We start from the raw sequence: 19,496 nt of genomic DNA on the forward strand, positions 1-19,496 counted from the left end.
CGAATTTGGCTGTTTTTACCTCACCAGGGCTTATAAATCTATTTTTATAAAGTCCCTGCTTATAGTTACATGGCACCCAGCCCTAGGGGCACATAGGGCACACCTTAGGGGTGACTTATATGTAAAAATAAGGTAGTTTAAGACTTTGGAAGTACCTTTAATTCCAAAGTCGAATTTGCATATAACTTTAATTTAAAAGCAGCCAGCAAGGCAGGCTTGCTTTTAAAATGACACTGGGCACCTCAGCAATGAACCTAGGTGTGCACCACCTATGCTGTGGTCCCTAAACCTACATGCCCTCCCATATACTAGGGACTTATAGGTAGGTTAACTTAGCCAATTATAATTAGCCTAATTTGCATATCCATTTTACACAGAGCACAGGCCCTGGGACTGGTTAGCAGTACCCAGGGCACCATCAGAGTCAGGAAAACACCAGCATAAAGTGGAAAATGGGGGCTAAAAGTTATGGGGCCTCTGCAATCAGCCCCAGTTTCTCACAGGAGGGATACTCTGACATCCTTATGGGATCCCCAGGGGCTCACCTACCCTATCATGAAGGACGCCCTAATCACAAGGTATGGTCTCAACCCTGATCAGTATAAAGACAAGTTTAGGTCTTATAAAAAGAAGGCATCCCAAACATGGTTGGAATGTGTTGATTCTTTTTGCAGGTCACTGGATGGTTGGGTGAAGGGCAGTAAGGTAACAACGTATGAGGGGCTTTACAATTTGATTGCTTGGGAGCACTTGTACAGTTTATGTTTTCCAGAGCTGCACCAGCACCTAATTGACAGCAAGCTGACTGACCCTAGGAAAGTTGCTCAGGAAGCGGATCATTGGGAGAGCATCAGGGTCCAAAAGAGGTATCGGGGAGACCATGCCAAGGGTGGGCAAGGTCCCATCAGAAGAAGTGGTGGGGGTAAGGGTAAACAGGGGGAGTTCTCTAAAGGGCCCCAACCTAGTTCCCAGGGTAAAGAATCCCAGCCCCCAGTAGAAAAACATGGGTCTCTACTGAGAAACCTGGAAAGAAGGGTCCCCGCAAGTGCTTTGCATGTGATCAGGATGATCACATGAGGGGGGACCCCAAATGTCCCAAAAGGACACTGGCACCCACTGGTGCTCAGTCACAGGGTTTGGCCAGTGTAGCGCTTGGTGAGGAGTTGGTTCCAGGGGGGTGGGAGCCAGCTGAGTTGACCCTTGTGTCACTAGGGGACAGTAAGATGGTCCAGAGGACCCACGTGCCTGATAACACTAAGAAGTACAGGCGGTGGGTCACCATCAATGGATTAAAGGTGGAGGCTCTGAGTGACACAGGAGCCAGTGTGACTTCAGTGAGGAGTCACATGGTTTCTGAAGAGAAGATAGATTCCCGTGTAGTTCACCAAGTAGTTGCAGTGGACAACCCAGAGCACCTGTGTAGAGTGGCACAGGTTCCCGTTCACATGAAGGTAGCTGTGAGTCCAATCATGCCTGTAGATTGTTTGCTTGGCAATGACCTGAAGGATTCCCCTTGGCAGGAGGCGGAATGCAGGTCACACTTGGAAATGTTGGGTCTGCCTGGGTGGGCCTGTGTGTCTACCCGGTCTATGGAAGCCCGTCAGGGTGATCAGGAGACCCTGGAGCCTGAAAGAGTGGCCCAAGTGTCTACCAGAAGGAGGAAGGGCAAGGGGTGTGGGAAACCGGCCCCAAAGGTTCCCATGGTCCAGGAGGAGGCTGAACCTGAGGGAAAGGCCCTGGAGACTATAGGGGAACAGGTGGCTGAACTGGGCGAGGTCCCTGAGCTGTCACAGAGGTAGCAGCAAGGGGAGCCCACCAGGGAAGTGTTCTGTGAGGTACAGAAAATATACCCTACTCTGAAGGGTTTGCAGTGGCAGGCTGCAGACAAGGCATCCAGCAAGGAGGCTGGATCACATTTGATTTACTGGAATGATGGCCTCCTAGATAGCGAGCCTAAGGTTCCTGAGCCTCGGTCAGCCCATGTGCTGGTGGTACCCCAGAGCTTCAGTGCCTTCCTACTGGGTCTGGCTCATGATGTGCCTTTAGCTGGACATTTGGGACAGGACAAGACCTTTAAACAGCTTGTCACCCACTTTTACTGGCCCCTAATGCGTAGGCACTCGGATGCTCATTGTAAGTCTTGCCCAACATGTCAGTCAAGTGGCAAGAGTGGGGGAAAATGCAAGGCCCGCCTACAACCTTTCCAAGTGGTTATTACCCCCTTTGACAGGGTTGGTATTGACATTGTGGGGCGTCTGAATCCAAAGACAGCAATGGGCAACAGGTTTATCCTGGCCTTGGTGGACCATGCCACCCGGTACCCAGAAGCCATTCCTTTGAGATCGATCACTGCCCCTGTGGTGGGCCATGGCTTGATGGGGGATTGTACCTGCATGGGGTTCCCCAAGGAGTTGGTGTCCAATAGGGGTACCAACTTCATATCAACTTATATGAAGTCTCTGTGGAGGGTGTGTGGGGTAACGTACAAGTTCACCACACCCTACCAGCCCCAATGCAATGGTCTGGTCTAGAGATTCAACCACACCTTGACGGGCATAGTTATGGGCCTGTCAGAGCCCTTGAGGCAGAAGGGGGGCGTCCTCTTGCCATGGCTTCGGTTTGCTTACAAGGAGGTGCCTCAAAAAGGGCTTGGCTTTGGTCCTTTTGAGCTGTTGTATGGCCACCCTGTTAGGGGACCTTTGAGTCTGGTCATGGAGGCTTTGGAGAAAGCCCCTAGTAAACCCCCCATAATGTATTCAGTTACATGTTGGCGCTGAGAAACCAGACTGCCCGCTTCAGGAGTCTCTCACAGGAGAACCTAGAAGCAAGCCAGGAAAACATTAAACACTGGTATGACCAGAACGCCAGTCTAGTCGAGTTTCAACCTGGTCAGAAAGTGTGGGTGATGGCACCAGTGGAGCTTAGGGCACTCCAGGACATGGTACTGGGCCATTTGAGGTGGTGGAGCACAAGAGTGAAGTCACCTGGACTTGCGGACACCCAGGAACCCTATGAGGGTCCTGCATGTGAACCGGCTCAAGCCACACTTTGAATGGACTGAATTGTCCATGCTCCTAGCATCAGATGATGGGGTGGAGGAAGAGAGTGAGCCTCTTCCTGACCTCCTGTCTGCTGGAGAAAAAGATGGGTCTGTGGAGGGAGTGAACCTCTTCCCATCCCTGACGCCAGAGCAGCAGAGGGACTCTCACCAGGTGTTGGGGCAGTTCGCCTGACTGTTCTCCCTGATCCCAGGGTCGCACACTTGTGTACACACGATGTGGACATTGGAGACAGTACTCCTGTTAAACACAAAATTTACAGAGTGACTGACAGGCTTAGGGCTAACATTAATGATGACATTTCTAAAATGTTAGCATTGGGGGTTATTGAGTTTTCCAGCAGCCCTTGGGCCAGCCCTGTGGTTTTGGTCCCAAAGCCTGCTGCTCCTGGTGCCACTCCAGAACTCCGGTTCTGTGTGTATTACTGGGGACACAATGCGGTCAGTAAGACTGACGTGCACCCCATCCCCCAAGCTGATGAGCTCATTGACGGGTTGGGAGCTGCCAGGGGGCTAAGGAGAGGTCTGCATTCTCTACACCAGATGGGCACTACCAGTTTAGAGTGATGCCCTTTGGGATGGAGAAAGCCCCTGCTACCTTTCAGAGGTTGGTCAATCAGGTTTTGGCTGGACTGGATGATTTCAGTGCCGCCTACCTGGATGACATTGCTCTCTTTGGTTCCACATGGGAGTAACACTTGCAACACCTCTTTAAAGTGTTGGAGGCCCTGCAGAAGGCATGCCTCACTATTAAGGCAAGCAAGTACTAAATTGGGCAGGGTTCTGTGCTGTACTTGTGGCACGAGGTTGGAACTGGTCAGGTGGCACCCCTACAGCTAAAAATTTAAACCATTCTGGCATGGAAGCTCCCCAAGACCCAGACAGAAGTGAGATCCTTTTTAGGTTTCACTGGAAACTATGTGAGGTTTGTCAAGGGGTATGGCCCAATTGTTTCTCCCTTGACTGAGGTAACTTCCAAAAAGGAGCCCAGAAATGTGATCTGGACTGGGTTGACAGACAGCTTTTCATGTCCTGAAGGCTGCCATGTGCACAACACATGTGCTGAAGGCACCTGACTATTCCAAGGAATTTGTTGTGCAAACAGATGCCTCAGAGAATTGTATTGGAGCAGTACTCTCACTGCTTAATGAAGAGGGCCTAGACCAACTTGCAGCCTTCATTAGCAGGAGGTTACTTCCCAGGGAACGTATGTGGAGTGCAACTGAGCGTGAAGCTTTTGCTGTGGTCTGGGCACTGAAGAAGCTAAGACCCTACTTGTTTGGGACTCACTTCCAGGTTCAGACAGACTACAGGCCCCTCAGATGGTTAATGAGATGAGGGGTAAAAATCCCAAATTGTGGAGGTGGTCCATCTTCCTACAGGGAATGGACTTTACTGTGGAACACCTCCCTAGCACCGACCACGCCAATGCTGATGGTCTGTCCAGATTATTCCGCCTCAGTGATGAGAACTCCCATGAGGTTGGGTAGTTGCTCCCCAACTTCAGCTGTGGGGGACACCTGTTAGACTTGGCATCATTGCATGGTCTCCCCTATCCTTTTGCCTCTAATTCCCAGGTTGCTTCCGTGTGCTGGACTCTGTTTTTGCTGTTTTTGTTTGCTCTGGACACTTTACCACTGCTGCCCAGTGTTAAAGTGTAAGTGTTCCCTGTATAAATTATATTTGTACATTGGCTTTTCCATGGTTGACATATTTCATTTACTAATAATTCCCTAGTAAACTGCACTAGAAGTGCCTGGGGACTGTAAATCAAAAGCTACTAGTGGGCCTGCAGCACTGGTTGTGATACCCACATTAGTAGCCCTGTAAACATGGCTCAGACCTGCCACTGCAGTGTCTGTGAGAACAGTTTTAAACTGCCAATTCGACTTGGCAAGTGTACCACTTGTTGGGCCTAAACCTTCCCTTTTTATACATATAGGGCCCCCCTAAGGTAGGCCCTAGGTATCCACATGGCCAAGGTGCAGTGTATGTTAAAGGTGGGACATGTACTTATTACATGTCCTGACAATGAAATACTGCTAAATTCGATTTTGACTGTTGCAAGGCCTGTTTCTCTCATAGGTTAACTTGGGAGCTGCCTTTAAATATTATTAAAGTCCAGATCCTCTTTGGGAGCAGATAGACATGTAGAGTTTGGGGTCTCCGAACTCACAATTTGAAAATACATTGTTTAGTAAAGTTGGTTTTTAGATTGTGTGTTTGAAAATGACACTTTTAGAAAGTAGGCCTTTTCTTGCTTAAACCATTCTGTGACTCAGTCTGTTTGTGGATTCCCTCTCTGGGTCAGTTTGACAGTTGGGCTGTTTGCACCTCTCCTCCAGACAGTGACACAAAGGGAGCTGGGGTGTAGCCTGCACATCCTGATGGGCTATCTGGGCTGAGGGGAGGGGAGGAGTGGTCACTTACACCTGAAAGGCCTCTGTCTGTCCTCCCACAGTGCCAGGGGGTCTCCAACCCCCTGGTGTGTGTCTGGAACCTGGCCTGGGAAAGGCAGGATCTTGAAAACAACAGAGTCTTCTCTTTGAAGTAGGCCTACTTCAAAGCAGAATGGGGTATAAGAAGAGCACCCAAAACACCTGAAAATCAGATTACTTCTGGAGCCAAGATGAATCTCTGCCAAGGAGAAGAGCTGGAGAGCTGAAGGAGTACTTCCCGTTTGACTGTGACTGTGCTTTCCTGGGTTGGCCTGCAGTAGCTGCTTCTGCCTGAGAGAGGACAAAGACTGACTTTTGTGTGACTTCCCACTGGTTAAGAATCTCCAAGGGCTTAAACTGAGCTTGCCTCTTGTTGTTGAAGTGTCAGGGACACCAAAGACTTCTCTCTGCCAGCACTTGGGCTTTCTGCTGAGAGGCCTGCCTGTCAAATGGTTCCCTAACCTGTCCCTGGGCCCTTGAAAGGTGCAGCTGGTGGAAAAGGACAGAAATCCACGCAAAGACCGCTGTGCGGAGAAACTTTTGACGCACCCCCCCCACCTTGCGGCTGATAAACGGCATGCCACTGGCCTTGCGGCTAAAATCGATGCTCCACCTACATCGTGGCTAGGAGATCTACGCAACGCAGCTGGAGAAACAACACTCAACACCTGCAGCAGCTACTGATAATAATGCAAGCCCCCACACAGAGTGGTTTCTTGACACCGTGCAACCGGATTTCAATACAACATCTTAGTGTGCAGAAAATCAACGCAAAACCTGCCCAGACCCGAGGTGCCCGTCCAGATCGACGCATCACTGTCTTGCAGGAGAGAAGAAACAACGCACGCTGACCCGACCGGAGGAAGAAGAATGCACATTCTTGCTTGCGAATGAGAAATTGATGCATCGCTGGCCTTTTCCGATACACACTTGCCCATACAGCTTTATTTTGATGCTACCCAGGTATTTTTGTGAACTAACAGCGTTCTCACTATTTTCTAAGGATTTAAGACTCTTAAGGCCTGATTCTAAGCTTAGCGGGCGGCGGGAGCCGCCCGCCATGCGGGAACCGCCAGAAGACCGTACCGCGGTCAAAAGACCGCGGCGGTCATTCTGGGTTTCCCACTGGGCTGGCGGGCGACCGCCAAAAGGCCGCCCGCCAGCCCAGTGGGAAACACCCTTCCCACGAGGAAGCCGGCTCCGAATGGAGCCGGCGGAGTGGGAAGGTGCGACGGGTGCAGTTGCAAAGCAGACACTGAAATTCTTTGTGGGGCCCTCTTACGGGGGCCCCACGACACCCCATACCGCCATCCTGTTCCTGGCGGGCGAACCGCCAGGAACAGGATGGCGGTATGGGGTCTCAGAATCCCCATGGCGGCGCAGCAAGCTGCGCCGCCATGGCGGATTCCCATGTGCAGCGGAAAGTCGGCGGTCCACCGCGGATTTCCGCTTCTGGCCGTGGCTGTACCGCCGCGGTCAGAATGCCCGGCGGAGCACCACCAGCCTGTTGGCGGTGCTACCGCCGACCCCGGCCCTGGCGATATTTACCGCCAGGGTCGGAATGACCCCCTTATTCCCTTAAAAATTCAGATCTTGCCTTGTGTATGTTGGATTTTTGTCATTGTGGTCTTGTTTTGTTTAGATAAGTATAGCCTATTTTTGTAAACCTGTGTTGTTTCATTTTGTAATATGTTCACTGAGTTACTCTGTGTGTTGGTACAAAGACTTCACACATTGCTTCTGAAGTTAAGCCTGCCTGCTTGTGCCGAGTTACCAAGGGGGTGAGCGGGGTTTAACTGAGGGTGATTCACCTTTACCCTGACCAGAGTGAGGGTCCTTGCTTGGACATGGGGTAACCTGACTGCCAACAAAAGACCCCATTTCTAACACAGAGCAAAATAGCAACATGTCACTTGACAGATAAGAGTAGAGGAGATTATTTCCCCACGTGATTTCTCAAGCGCATGGCAGCTTAAATTAATCTATAGACCATCAGACATATGTATTCTGACTATAAGAGCTGTGAATAAAACATAGCAGACCTAAATCTTCTAATATTTGCTAATGTTAGCAACAGGATTAAAAATGATTTCCTTGGTACAGAATATAATTTATAAAAGAAAAGGAAGTGCAACATTGACTGTCTGGACTTCGAGTCACAAGGACAAGAATATCAAATAGTGAGTCACGGTGCCGACTGCTGGGATAAGAAACCAGAAAATGTGCTGCACTCAACCTGAATCTAATCAAGTAGAATTGCTGGGAGTGAGTAAATGGGAACAGCAGGACGGGGTCCATGAAATCTGAAGTAACAAGAAGGAGGTACTCACTTACCCTCTTTTTTCACCTCTATTATCTCTCTTTTCTTTTTACATACAGCAAAAAAATCCTGTTTTTTATGATAGTAGTAATAAGCTGTGGCTTGGGAAAACAATCCATTCTACCTGAAGTAACAAGCTGCTTCTTTATTTATGTCAACCAAGCGATATTATGAACATTGTGAGAGACAATCATTAATTATCGTCTGATTAAGACAGGTTAATTTCTTAGGCCATATTTCTCTCCAAAGCATTAAGGGTGCTAGTGGATGAAATCTTCCAGGGTAACCATACCTGGGTCTGCATGGCAAAGGAAGATAAGGAGACTGTTGGACACTGACAAAAGCCTTCTCAAAAAGTGTTTTTCAGCAGCCTGTATGGTGGTGACATCTCAGTATCCCCATACACCAGCTCCATATATGACTGTGGAGGAACAACTAGCAGAATAGATGTTAACCATGGCATCCAGAGGTTTGGAGCCCCGTTTTCCTGCAAATCTTAATAGGGCCTCAGTAGTTTCTGTGAACTGTATTTTCCTGGACTTAATTAAATGTGGCCATGTTCCTTTTTGACCAAAGCAACCCCTAAACAAGTAAAGGATGGAACATAGAGGAGTTTGTCTCCATTAATAGTATGTGGTTTCAGGGTGGGGATAGATGCCCCTGCAACCATGACATGGGGCTTGGAGGTATTGGTCTTTAGGCCCAAACTGCTCATGAATGAAACAAACAAATGTAATAATTTTTGTAGGCCTATGCCTGTTCATGATACTAAAACACAATCATCTGCGTAGAGTAGGGCCAACAGTTTTCTGCATTTACCCTTCACTGTGTCTGGTCTCCACTGAATTAAGATGGCTCTCAAGGTCATTAAAAGAAAGACAGAATAGAAAAGGGGCCAATACACAACCTTGCCTCACTCCACATTTCATTTTAATTGGGTGACCAATGCTGTGTCTATACTCATTTCAAGCATTTTTGTCTATAGTTTCCCGTCATACACCCAATCAAAAGGCAACTTTAGGTCCATGCCACCCAATCAAAGGCCAACTTTAGGTCAATGAAGCCTAAATAAAGGGTACCACTTTTTACCATTGTGTATTTACTAATGATCAGGTGGAAATTTTGGCACTGTTCCAATGTGCCAAGGCCTTGTATGAACCCCCTTTCTTTCTGCCACCCAAACCACAAGCCAATCAAGTATTAATCTACCCATAAGCATGCACCTAGTGTAAATAAGAGAGATTGGGTGATAATAAAGAGGTCATCCCTGTCACTTTTTTGAACATAGGTACTATAATAGCAGTTGAACATGATTTAGAGGGACCTTCAATGACTGCGCTTCTCATTACATTTATAAGAAATGGTGCCTGCAAATTGAGATTATCCAAAAAAAGGTAAGGTGGCACCCTAGCCGGCCCACAAAGCTTATTTCTCACATTCCGTTCTAAAACATATCTAACCTCCTCATAGGTTGGCAAAGTTAGCTCAGAGCCATCCCATGTTAAATTGCTAGTGGCTGGTTTGATGTGACTATCAGGCCCAACATTGCTACTGTAGACTCTAGAGAAATGTTCAACCCATTCATGTTGGGGCACGGTGATGTCAATGTGTGAGTTATGATTGTCGCTAAACTAAGGATCATTAATTGTCCAGAACAAAGATGGGTCCTTCATTACACTTGCTTGATGCAATTTTTCCCATGCTTCATGCCTAATGACTTTCTTCCTCTGAGTGATTGCCTGCTTATAATGTTACCTACAAATAGTCACTTTCACCCTATCTTGGCGCACCTCTTTCAAGAGAAATTTAAGATTCCTATGTGTCTTTAAGCAATTACTGTCAAACCACCTTTCTGGTCACGAATCATTATTCTTCGTTCCAGTTGAAAAGAGATCACTAACTGTGACAAATTCCCTCAAAAGCCTCCTACAAGTGTTTGGGGTTTAGATCACAATCCAAGCAGGCTAACACCTGCGTCCTGTTATCCCCTAATAGTTCCTCCAGTACAGCCCCTGAGTTTACCGCGTACCAACTGCAGAAGCTCTCTTTGTTTTTTCTATATGTTATTGGTAAAATAGGTGATGCACTTAGTTATTTTTTAGTACCTGTATCAAAAGATAGGGTCAGTCTCCAGCAAAGTGGTTTTCCTTGCCCTCCCTCACTGCCTTGATCTTTGTGCCCCTAGATGTGGTGGGACTTCACCCCCCATCCTCCTACCACCCAGGAGGGGTGGGACCTAACAAACATGCTGAAAAGCAGCAACAACCTCCTGCAGCTCCGGGCGCGCCTGGGCATGCAACCGGGCCAAGACAGGGCCTGTCTTAGCTCATCATAGTCATAGAGTGGCCGGGCTCCCCTCTTGGCTGGAGAAGTGAAATTTTACGAGGAAATCATCACTTAATTCAGCAGTAGGTAAGGTGCTTCTTCACGAATTAGGGATTATCTATCGTTATGGGGAAAAGAGCAATCAGCCCCCTCATTGTAAAATGGTAATGCTCAATTCCGCATTCAGCTCTCAATTACAAACTATCTTTCTTTGCTCAAAGGGGTTATTGAATCAGAATTAGAGCAAGTGTAAGAAAGAATTGGGTATACAAACTGTCTCAATGACCACCTTTAGAGCCCATTGTACAAACTGTTAATAGTAATGCGAAAACTGTTTCAATTCCAAGCTCGACATCTCTAAACATGATTGTTAGTGAGCAGGTGACTCAAATGGTTGAATCAAATAAAGAACCCCATTCCAGTACACAGTCAACTGGTGTGAGTGCGACTTTATGAATGGGGAACCTTCTCTATTAACAAGCTCCCTGTCGAGACGGGCCACTCACCTGAAAATCAGGATGTCTGCAGGGGCTATGGTATTCCCCTGACTTCCTGGAACACCTCTCAGCACTTCCTGGTGGACACAGAAACCCCGGAAAGTGTCCCAAAAGGAAAGGGGGAGTGGAAGAGAAAGAGACAAAACACTGCCACATCTTGCCGGTCCAGCCAGGCACCATGTATCTTCAGGGGGGGCAGGTCATTGTTGACAGAGTGATAGTAGAGTTAGTGCAATTAACTTCCTTGAAACTGAATCTCTCTTTCTGATATGGGCACGGGAGCGGTAGAAGAACACCAGGATGCTTCAGCACTTTTCTTGGATAATAATAACTGTTGGCACAGTTACTAACACTGCATTACCAAAAACCCAAACTGAGTACCATAACAATAAGTACTGCGACACAAGGGCTTGCTTTACAGAGATTCACTGTTGCACACTACAATTAGAACTGTGGTTGCACTTATCATGCACAAGAAAGACAAACAAGGGCATTGATTATATCACGTATAACTTTCCTGCATGCATAGGGTTAAACTAAAAGGAACAAAAACAATCCAAAAAATAACAAATGTCCACTCTGGGTTTAAACAGTTAGTGTGGCACAGTATGATTTGGTTTCAGTGTGTGTGTGAAAAACCCTTCAAAAGCAAATTCCTAAAACCTAAAACACAGACATGACTGACACAATTTAAATCTAAGAATTATGCTATTAGAGAAACAAAAGTCATGTAGATGCTCTTTATAAATTGCACTGTCTCTTTTTGTAGTACTTGAGCTCAAGCATATTTCCTGAAGCCCATTTAGGTAAGTAACTACAGTAATAATGTAGAATGTTCAGAAATGCATTTGTCTCTTCAAGATAAGCACTCTGCCAAAATACAAGGTCTGAAATACACCAGCTGTTCTAGGAAAGCGCGGCGCTCAAAGAACAAACTCACTTAGCTGGAGTCTTTTCCGGAGTGCTGGAGGAATGCCTGGTGTCAGCTGGTACAGGAACGAAGAAAAGAATTGCCTCAAAAGTCCTGAATACAAGGATGACAGCAGGGGCTGGACTGCCAAATCAAATGCTGAGATCAGGAAGCAAAACAAAGCCAAGCAGGGAGGCATGCTTCACTCAGCTATTTATAGCCAATCAGGAAAGCAGTTGAGTTTCCACATGTGGATGAGTCACCACACCCAATTAGAAGCACATGTCTACACCTGCTCACATTAGCAAACAAGCATTGGTAAAACAAGCATTGATAAAACCAATTGTGTAACACAGCACTTTGGGCCTGATTACAACTTTGGCGGAGGGGGTAATCCGTCCCAAATGTGACGGATATCCCACCCGCCGTATTACGAGTCCATTATATCCTATGGAACTCGTAATATGGTGGGCGGGATATCCGTCACATTTGGGGCAGATTAACCACCTCTGCGAAAGTTGTAATCAGACCCATTATGTTTACTTAGAAACATGAAGGTTTAACCAAGAACAGAGATATGATTGAACCCTAATCCCTGGGGATGCTGACAGATAACGCAGGAGGCACCTTGGGGATCCCTGACACTCCCCACCAACAAATAAAAGAAATGAAAAAAAAAAGAGTGTGATCACCTGTAGGGCAAAAAAAAGAGCAAAACTACTACTCTTGAAGAATCCAAGGCACGCGATGAAAACGTTTTAAAAGCCATAAATCAGGCAACCTTAGGAAAAGATTTAATGGATGTTTGTGCCCTGAAATTGGATTCTATGTTAAAGGAATTCAGTGCGAAATTGAAAGGGAAGATAATAGCATTATTGAAAGATAAGATGGATCAATTGTTTGATGATTTGGTACGGTCAGTCCAAGTACTAAAGCCTATGGCCAACATGGCAGAGCCCTTAGCATCATTAAGTTCTCAGAGCTCCCCCAATAGGTTAAGTAACATTCAAGTGATGAGTTCTTCTGTGGGGGACACTCAGGGGTTGGGCCTTTCAATTTCTCAACCAAGAGATGAAATAGTTAATATTATCATATCCTTCGTTTCAGAAACTTGCCATAAAAGCACAAACACATACAGACAAAGATACAAAAGGATTGCATAAAAAAAAACAATTAAAATCCATGTAAAAGAGAAAATCAAACTACTAGCAGCAAGAATTTATACAGTGCATGCCTAATAAATATAAAATCAGGCTCAGTCATCAGATTCATGAATAATCCATTACAAAAAGAACAGATCAAAACGTCATACACACTAAAAGTGACAAGGCAGTCAAGGTGTCACTCATAAGTGCAGATTACTTTGCTGAATTCGCCATATATTTCGTAGAAACCGGGGGATGGCAAAGACGACGGATTGCGATGTATCATTCCTTAATAGCCTTAAAGCAGTCCTGTAATCTCTGGCCCCAAGATCACGACATAAAGGCATACGCCACTTCCTCCTGAATGCATGATACGTTGGACAAAAGATAAGAACATTCTCAATTGATTTAGGTACTTCAGGGCAAAAGGGACAGCACAAATCAGAGTCAGAACTGAGTTGGTGCCACTTTACTATTGCTGTAAGTAGGGGCAGGGACCCAATATGAAATTTCACATAGAGTGACTTTGCCAGTGGTGGCCCTATCTCATCCAAATAGACTTCTAATGTATAATCATCATTGGATTCTAAGAAGACAGTGGTGAGTGAGCACCCCCCTCGTACCTAAGAATTTCTTCATCCATATACTGCCAGTAAGCCCTCTTAAGCATAGATTTTGACAGTGCACAAGTGGTCTGCAGGGCGGACCATAGCTCCTCATAGCCAATTTCATTAGGAAGACATTGAATGAACTGGAACCAGGTTATCCTAGTGATGCTGGGTAATCTCAAACTTCCCTGAACACCCAACCAATATGTCAGCAATTCAGAGGAAGCACAAATCCACCTCCAATACAAAAGGGGTCTAAAACTAGTGTTTAATGCCAATGGTCTATGTCACAACTCAAGCCCTAATGGAATAATCAGCATGATCAATGGAAGATTAAATAAGGAGAGAAGGAACCTTTTCTTCCTAAATTCCAATTTGCATACATTAGCATGGCCCCAAAGTTCCACCCAATATAAAGATGCTCCCAGGGCTTACTTGTTATACATTTTTAAAGTAGGAGACATTGGATGAAAAGTGGAGCACCTTAGATCTCTCAGTAACCCTCCTGGGTTTGCTTTAATTTAAATCAATTCTTTTGGATTTGCAGTGTCCAACCACATTTTTCTGTTAGTAGAAACCACAAGTACTCAAATGTATGTATCCCCTCTAAGGGTATTCCATCTAAAAGCGTATCGGAGCGAGATGACAGGCATGGATTGAGCACCATAAACTTAGTTTTTGACAGTTTATATGAATAGGGCAAAGCTAGAGAGCTTCAGCCCTTCAAATAACTCAAAAGATGAGCAGGAAACACAACTGCAATTATAACCAGAGAGCATTCCATATGTAGTGATATCAGAAAATGTACCACCACTACTATCATCGACTAGCAGGGAAGACAGTGAAACCCTGATGAGAAAATCATCTTACAATGGAGATATGAATGGTAAACTTTTGTACTTAAGGGGGGGTTGAGTTGGCCAATCCAGGAAAACTTTCCAAGGAGATTGCTTAGTGATGAATTCTAAAGACCAGGGCTTCGCACAGTTCTTATTACATCACCGGAACTCCTGGTCAGGTAATTATGGGGGAATTCAAGCTCTGCCACTGGGTTTTCTTATATAAACCACCAAAGGTAATTCAGCATAATTTGACCTCAGTTCCAGACTTCCAAGGGCCCAGACCAAATGTTCATTATCAATCCAATGTTGCTGTCACAATCGCTTTGAGCCATTAAGTGATTTGGCTATGATAGCTTGACTGTCGTCTGTTAGTGATCCAGAAATGTAGGATGGTACTCTGGAGGCGAATACTATTATGAATATAGAAATATCTGGAGTGCCGTGCCAATCAAGAGAGGTGTATTTTTCCACTACTGTTAGCTTAAAGGTTTAAATTAAATTTTGTGTCCTCCTTGGACATCACCTGTGCTCAGGAAATGTGGTTGTCCGAACCCTTTTATACTGATCAATATCCAGCATTGTTCCAGCCAGCTCTCCCTTCTGTCACAGGGGAGCTAGGGAAGATCTTGCCTCTTTTGTTTCTACCCAAATACCCAATGTTAAGGATTCGCTTAAGTGGTCCTCACCACACTTAAACAATTGAGGAGGAGTATGTCATTTTGCTGATATATGTTTATAATAAGGTTTCCAATCAACATGTTTGTAAAATGATTGATTAATGGGCTGATTTTTTGGGGACTGACCATTCACAGCTCTATAAAGATGGGGTTTTTGATATGGGTGGGGGGATTTTAATATTCCACTGTACCTTAGTGATGTGTTAGCACATCAGAACTTATTAAGTAAACTTAGAAGGGGACGCAAATAGGTCGATGAACCTTTTGACTCGCATTTAATATGTTCCCACCATAGATTCCAGTAAAAGCAAATCAATAATCAGTAACCAATCACTAACTCCAATAATCAATGATAATCAATAGCATTAATAATCAGTAGGAGTCAGTAATTATCATACACTATGACCTTTCAGTCATGAATAACCACACCTTTTAGTAAAAGTTAGAATATTTATTTCCCTATATTAACAATGCTAATGTCATGTGAGATAATCTCAAAATCAAATGATGAACATACAGAAACATCACAGGCTGTCCAAAGCGGTGACAGAAACGTAATCTAATCATAGCTTGAACAATTACACATTCTAAGGTTACAGTGCAAATTAATAACAAGAAAAATTGAGCAAACAATAATACATACATTTATATTCAGCAAAGGAACAACATTGATTATTACCCCCTGTAGCAGGCTTTCATTAGTGAGGATCCTTAACTTACACCAAATTAGCATTAGCATGTTAGGCTTCATGCATAACAATTTAGTCAACACAAATTTAGAAAACATCTAACTATGGCTCTATCAAAATAGTGCGGTTGGAACCTAGAAAGAAAAAGTACATAGACTTAAGTAACAAATCAGTAATAATATACCTCTCCTCAATTGGATAGGCAAACTAAGATAATCTTCGTCATCAGGATATCAGTTCAGTCAGCAAGGCATCAGGATTCAGCATCAAAGTTCAGAAAACGCAAAGGGGGTCATTACAACATTGGCGGTAAAAGGTGCTTACCGCCGTGCAGAAGACCGCCAATACACCGCTGTGGCGGCGGTAGTCCGCCACAGCTATTATGACACACATCTCGGAATCCGCCGAAATTCAGACACCCACACAAGTCCGCCACACCAAAGGTCAGTGATAAACTGGCGTTAACAAAACCTCCACCTCCCCGCCAACAGAAACACGCCCATGCTATTACAACCCACGAATCCATGCGGCGGTCATTCAACCGCGGTATTCCATTGGCGGTACACACTGTCGCGCTCAAAATACACACACACATACAAAACACCGCCACATTGGACAATTACAAATACACACACCTGATACACATACAAACACCACTCCCACACACCCATTACCATATAAAACACACACCCACATCACCCAAAAACTCCTACGACCAAAAAATCACGAACGAAGCCCAGAGAGATAGCACAGAATAGACAACCCCATCAAACAGAGGCACACCACACCATCACCCACACAACATCCACGCACAAAACACCACACACCACTACACCCACCACACTCATCACCACATACACCACCCCACACATCACCTACACCACCCCATGGCATGCCAAAGACCCCCCCGCTTCTCCGAGGAGGAGCTCAGGGTCATGGTGGAGGAAATAATCCGGGTAGAGCCACAGCTATTTGGCTCACAGGTACAGCACACCTCCATAGCAAGGAAGATGGAGTTATGGCGCAGAATAGTGGACAGGGTGAACGCCGTGGGACAGCACCCAAGAAATAGGGAGGACATCAGGAAGAGGTGGAACGACCTACGGGGGAAGGTGCATTCAACGGTCTCCAGGCACAACATCGCGGTGCAGCAGACTGGCGGCGGACCCCCACCTCCTCCCCCACAACTAACAACATGGGAGGAGCAAGTCTTGACCATCTTGCATCCTGAGGGCCTCGGAGGAGTCGGTGGAGGATGGGACACTGGTAAGTCAAATCTTAACTATCATATCCCCCACCCTACCTGCATGCTCTCACACACCCCCACCCTCACCCCTCCCCTATCACTCCAAATCCTCACTAATGTACCCATAACACAAACCACCCATCCCAACACCAAGCCCTGCATGACACAACTAAGCATGGGTACCCGTCACTAAAGCATGCCCACTGCACATACCCAGAACACCCCCCCAACCATCATCACACAAGCCCCCACACAGGAATGCTTGCACTGGGGTACACGCACACCCACCCATTGCACACCATGAAACACACACATGCAATAATCATGCTCCTATGCCCCTGCAGGAACCCGAAGGACCATCACCACACCAGAGGGTCCAGACAACACCACTCCACCCCCAAAAGAGGCCCACAGTGACGAGAGCAGCTCTGCCCTACTGGATCCTGATGACCAGCCCGGACCATTGTGGGCCTCGGGACAGTCGGTTCCCCTTGCACAGGCACAGCCCAACACCGACCTTCCACCCTCTGATAACACCAGCACAGCACCCACCCAGCAGGCCCAAACCTCCCTACCCAGGTCAGGTCAATCAGCGGTGTGCCCACCACTACAGGGAACTCAGGATAACCCACCACCCCAACAACAACAGGGACCTGGGGGCAGTGGTAGTGGGCACACGGTCCAGGGGACGGAGGCACAGGAACACAGGGGAACTGGAAGGGCTGCTGTGCGACAGAGGGAGGACAGGCCAAGAGAACCAGCTCTCCACGAGGCCCTATCCTCCATCATGGGAGCATACCACCACTCCCAGGAGACGATGGCGACGGTCCTGGACAAGTTGCAGGAGACCCTGCGCCTGCAGGAGGAACACTATTTGGGGTTCAGGGAGGAGCTCAGGACCATCAGCTCCACCCTGGGCACCATTGTAGGGGTGCTGAAGGACATACAGCACACCATGAGGGACACCGTGGCACTCCAAGGGCCCCCTGACACTAGCCAGAATGATGAAATGCCCACCACCTCTGCCGGCGCTAGTGGACAGGACGCCCTGCCACAGGACCACCACACCAGCACCCCACCCCCTGCAGATGGACAACCACCACGCAAGCGGTCCCTGAGATCCAGGAACAGGACAGAGCAAGATGGCAAGACCCCCACCAGGAAATGAGACCACTCTCTTTGTCCTCCCACTGTACCACCTTATTCCCCTGTCCATACTTAAACTGGCCCAGCTCCACTTCCTATGCCCAGATGGGCAGTGCACCTGTGAGACTAATAGACTGGACTCTGCCATGGACATTCATCCACCATCACCCATCCTCATTTAACAACCCCCTCCCATTTCTGAGCACTTCAATAAACACACTTGAAACACAAAACAATCTGGAGTCAGTCTGTGATTTAGTAAATATGTATTATCAATGACAGTGTCATAAAGGCTTTCCCATTATAAAGCTAATATACCTATGTCACACATCACAGGTCCTTGAAGGATGCAAGCAGATGACACGTTGGTAACCACACCTGTGAAACCGTAATGGAAGGGTACAACTCAGTTACCAAATAGTGATTGAATTTGAGAAACAAGATAGAGGTAGACGTGTGAAAGTTAATGTAATTTTAAACATGAAAATGTTCTCACCTGTGTCTCACTGGAAATATTGCTGTATGACTGACTCCCTGTTGTCGTCTTCTTCATCAGCTTCCTCCTCATCACTGTCCACAGGCTCCACAGGCTCCACAGCTGGTACAACACTGTCATCTGGATCATCCTCCTGCAGATAAGGCACCTGGCGTTGCACAGCCAAATTATGGAGCATGGTGCAGGCGATGATGATCTCGCACACCTTCTTGGGTGAGTAGAATAGGGATCCACCTGTCATATGGAGGCACCTGAACCTGGCCTTCAGGAGGCCGAAGGTGCGTTCGATCACCCTCCTAGTCCGCCCATGGGCCTCATTGTACCGTTCCTCTGCCCTGGTCCTTGGATTCCTCACTGGGGTCAATAGCCAGGAAAGGTTGGGGTAACCAGAGTCCCCCAATAGCCATACACGGTGCCTCTGGAGTTGAGCCATCATATCAGGGATGCTGCTATTTCGCAGGATGTAGGCGTCATGCACTGAGCCAGCGAACATAGCATTAACCTGGGAGATGTACTGGTCTGCCAAACAGACCATCTGGACATTCATGGAATGATAACTCTTCCTGTTCCTGTACACCTGTTCACTCCTGTGGGGGGGACCAGAGCTACATGGGTCCCATCAATGGCACCTATGACGTGGGGGATATGTCCAAGGGCATAGAAGTCACCTTTCACTGTAGGCAAATCCTCCACCTGAGGAAAAATGATGTATCTCCTTACGTGTTTCAGCAGGGCAGACAACACTCTGGACAAGACGTTGGAAAACATAGGCTGGGACATCCCTGATGCCATGGCCACTGTTGTCTGGAATGACCCACTTGCAAGGAAATGGAGCCCTGATAGCACCTGCACGTCAGGGGGATTCCAGTCGGATGGCGACATCAGGTCTGGCTCCAACTGGGTACATAGTTCCTTGATTGTGGCACGGTCAAACCGGTAGGTAACGATGACATGTCTCTCTTCCATTGTCAACAGGTCCACCAGCGGTCGGTACACCGGAGGATTCCGCCATCTACTCACATGTCCCAGCTGACGGTGCCTACGAAGGACAACAGCGAAGAATCAGTCATTATTTCTCCAGGTATGTACCCACAGTTAC

Source organism: Pleurodeles waltl, chromosome 11 (genome assembly GCF_031143425.1).
Source record: "Pleurodeles waltl isolate 20211129_DDA chromosome 11, aPleWal1.hap1.20221129, whole genome shotgun sequence".
NCBI classification, from domain to species: Eukaryota; Metazoa; Chordata; class Amphibia; order Caudata; family Salamandridae; genus Pleurodeles; species Pleurodeles waltl.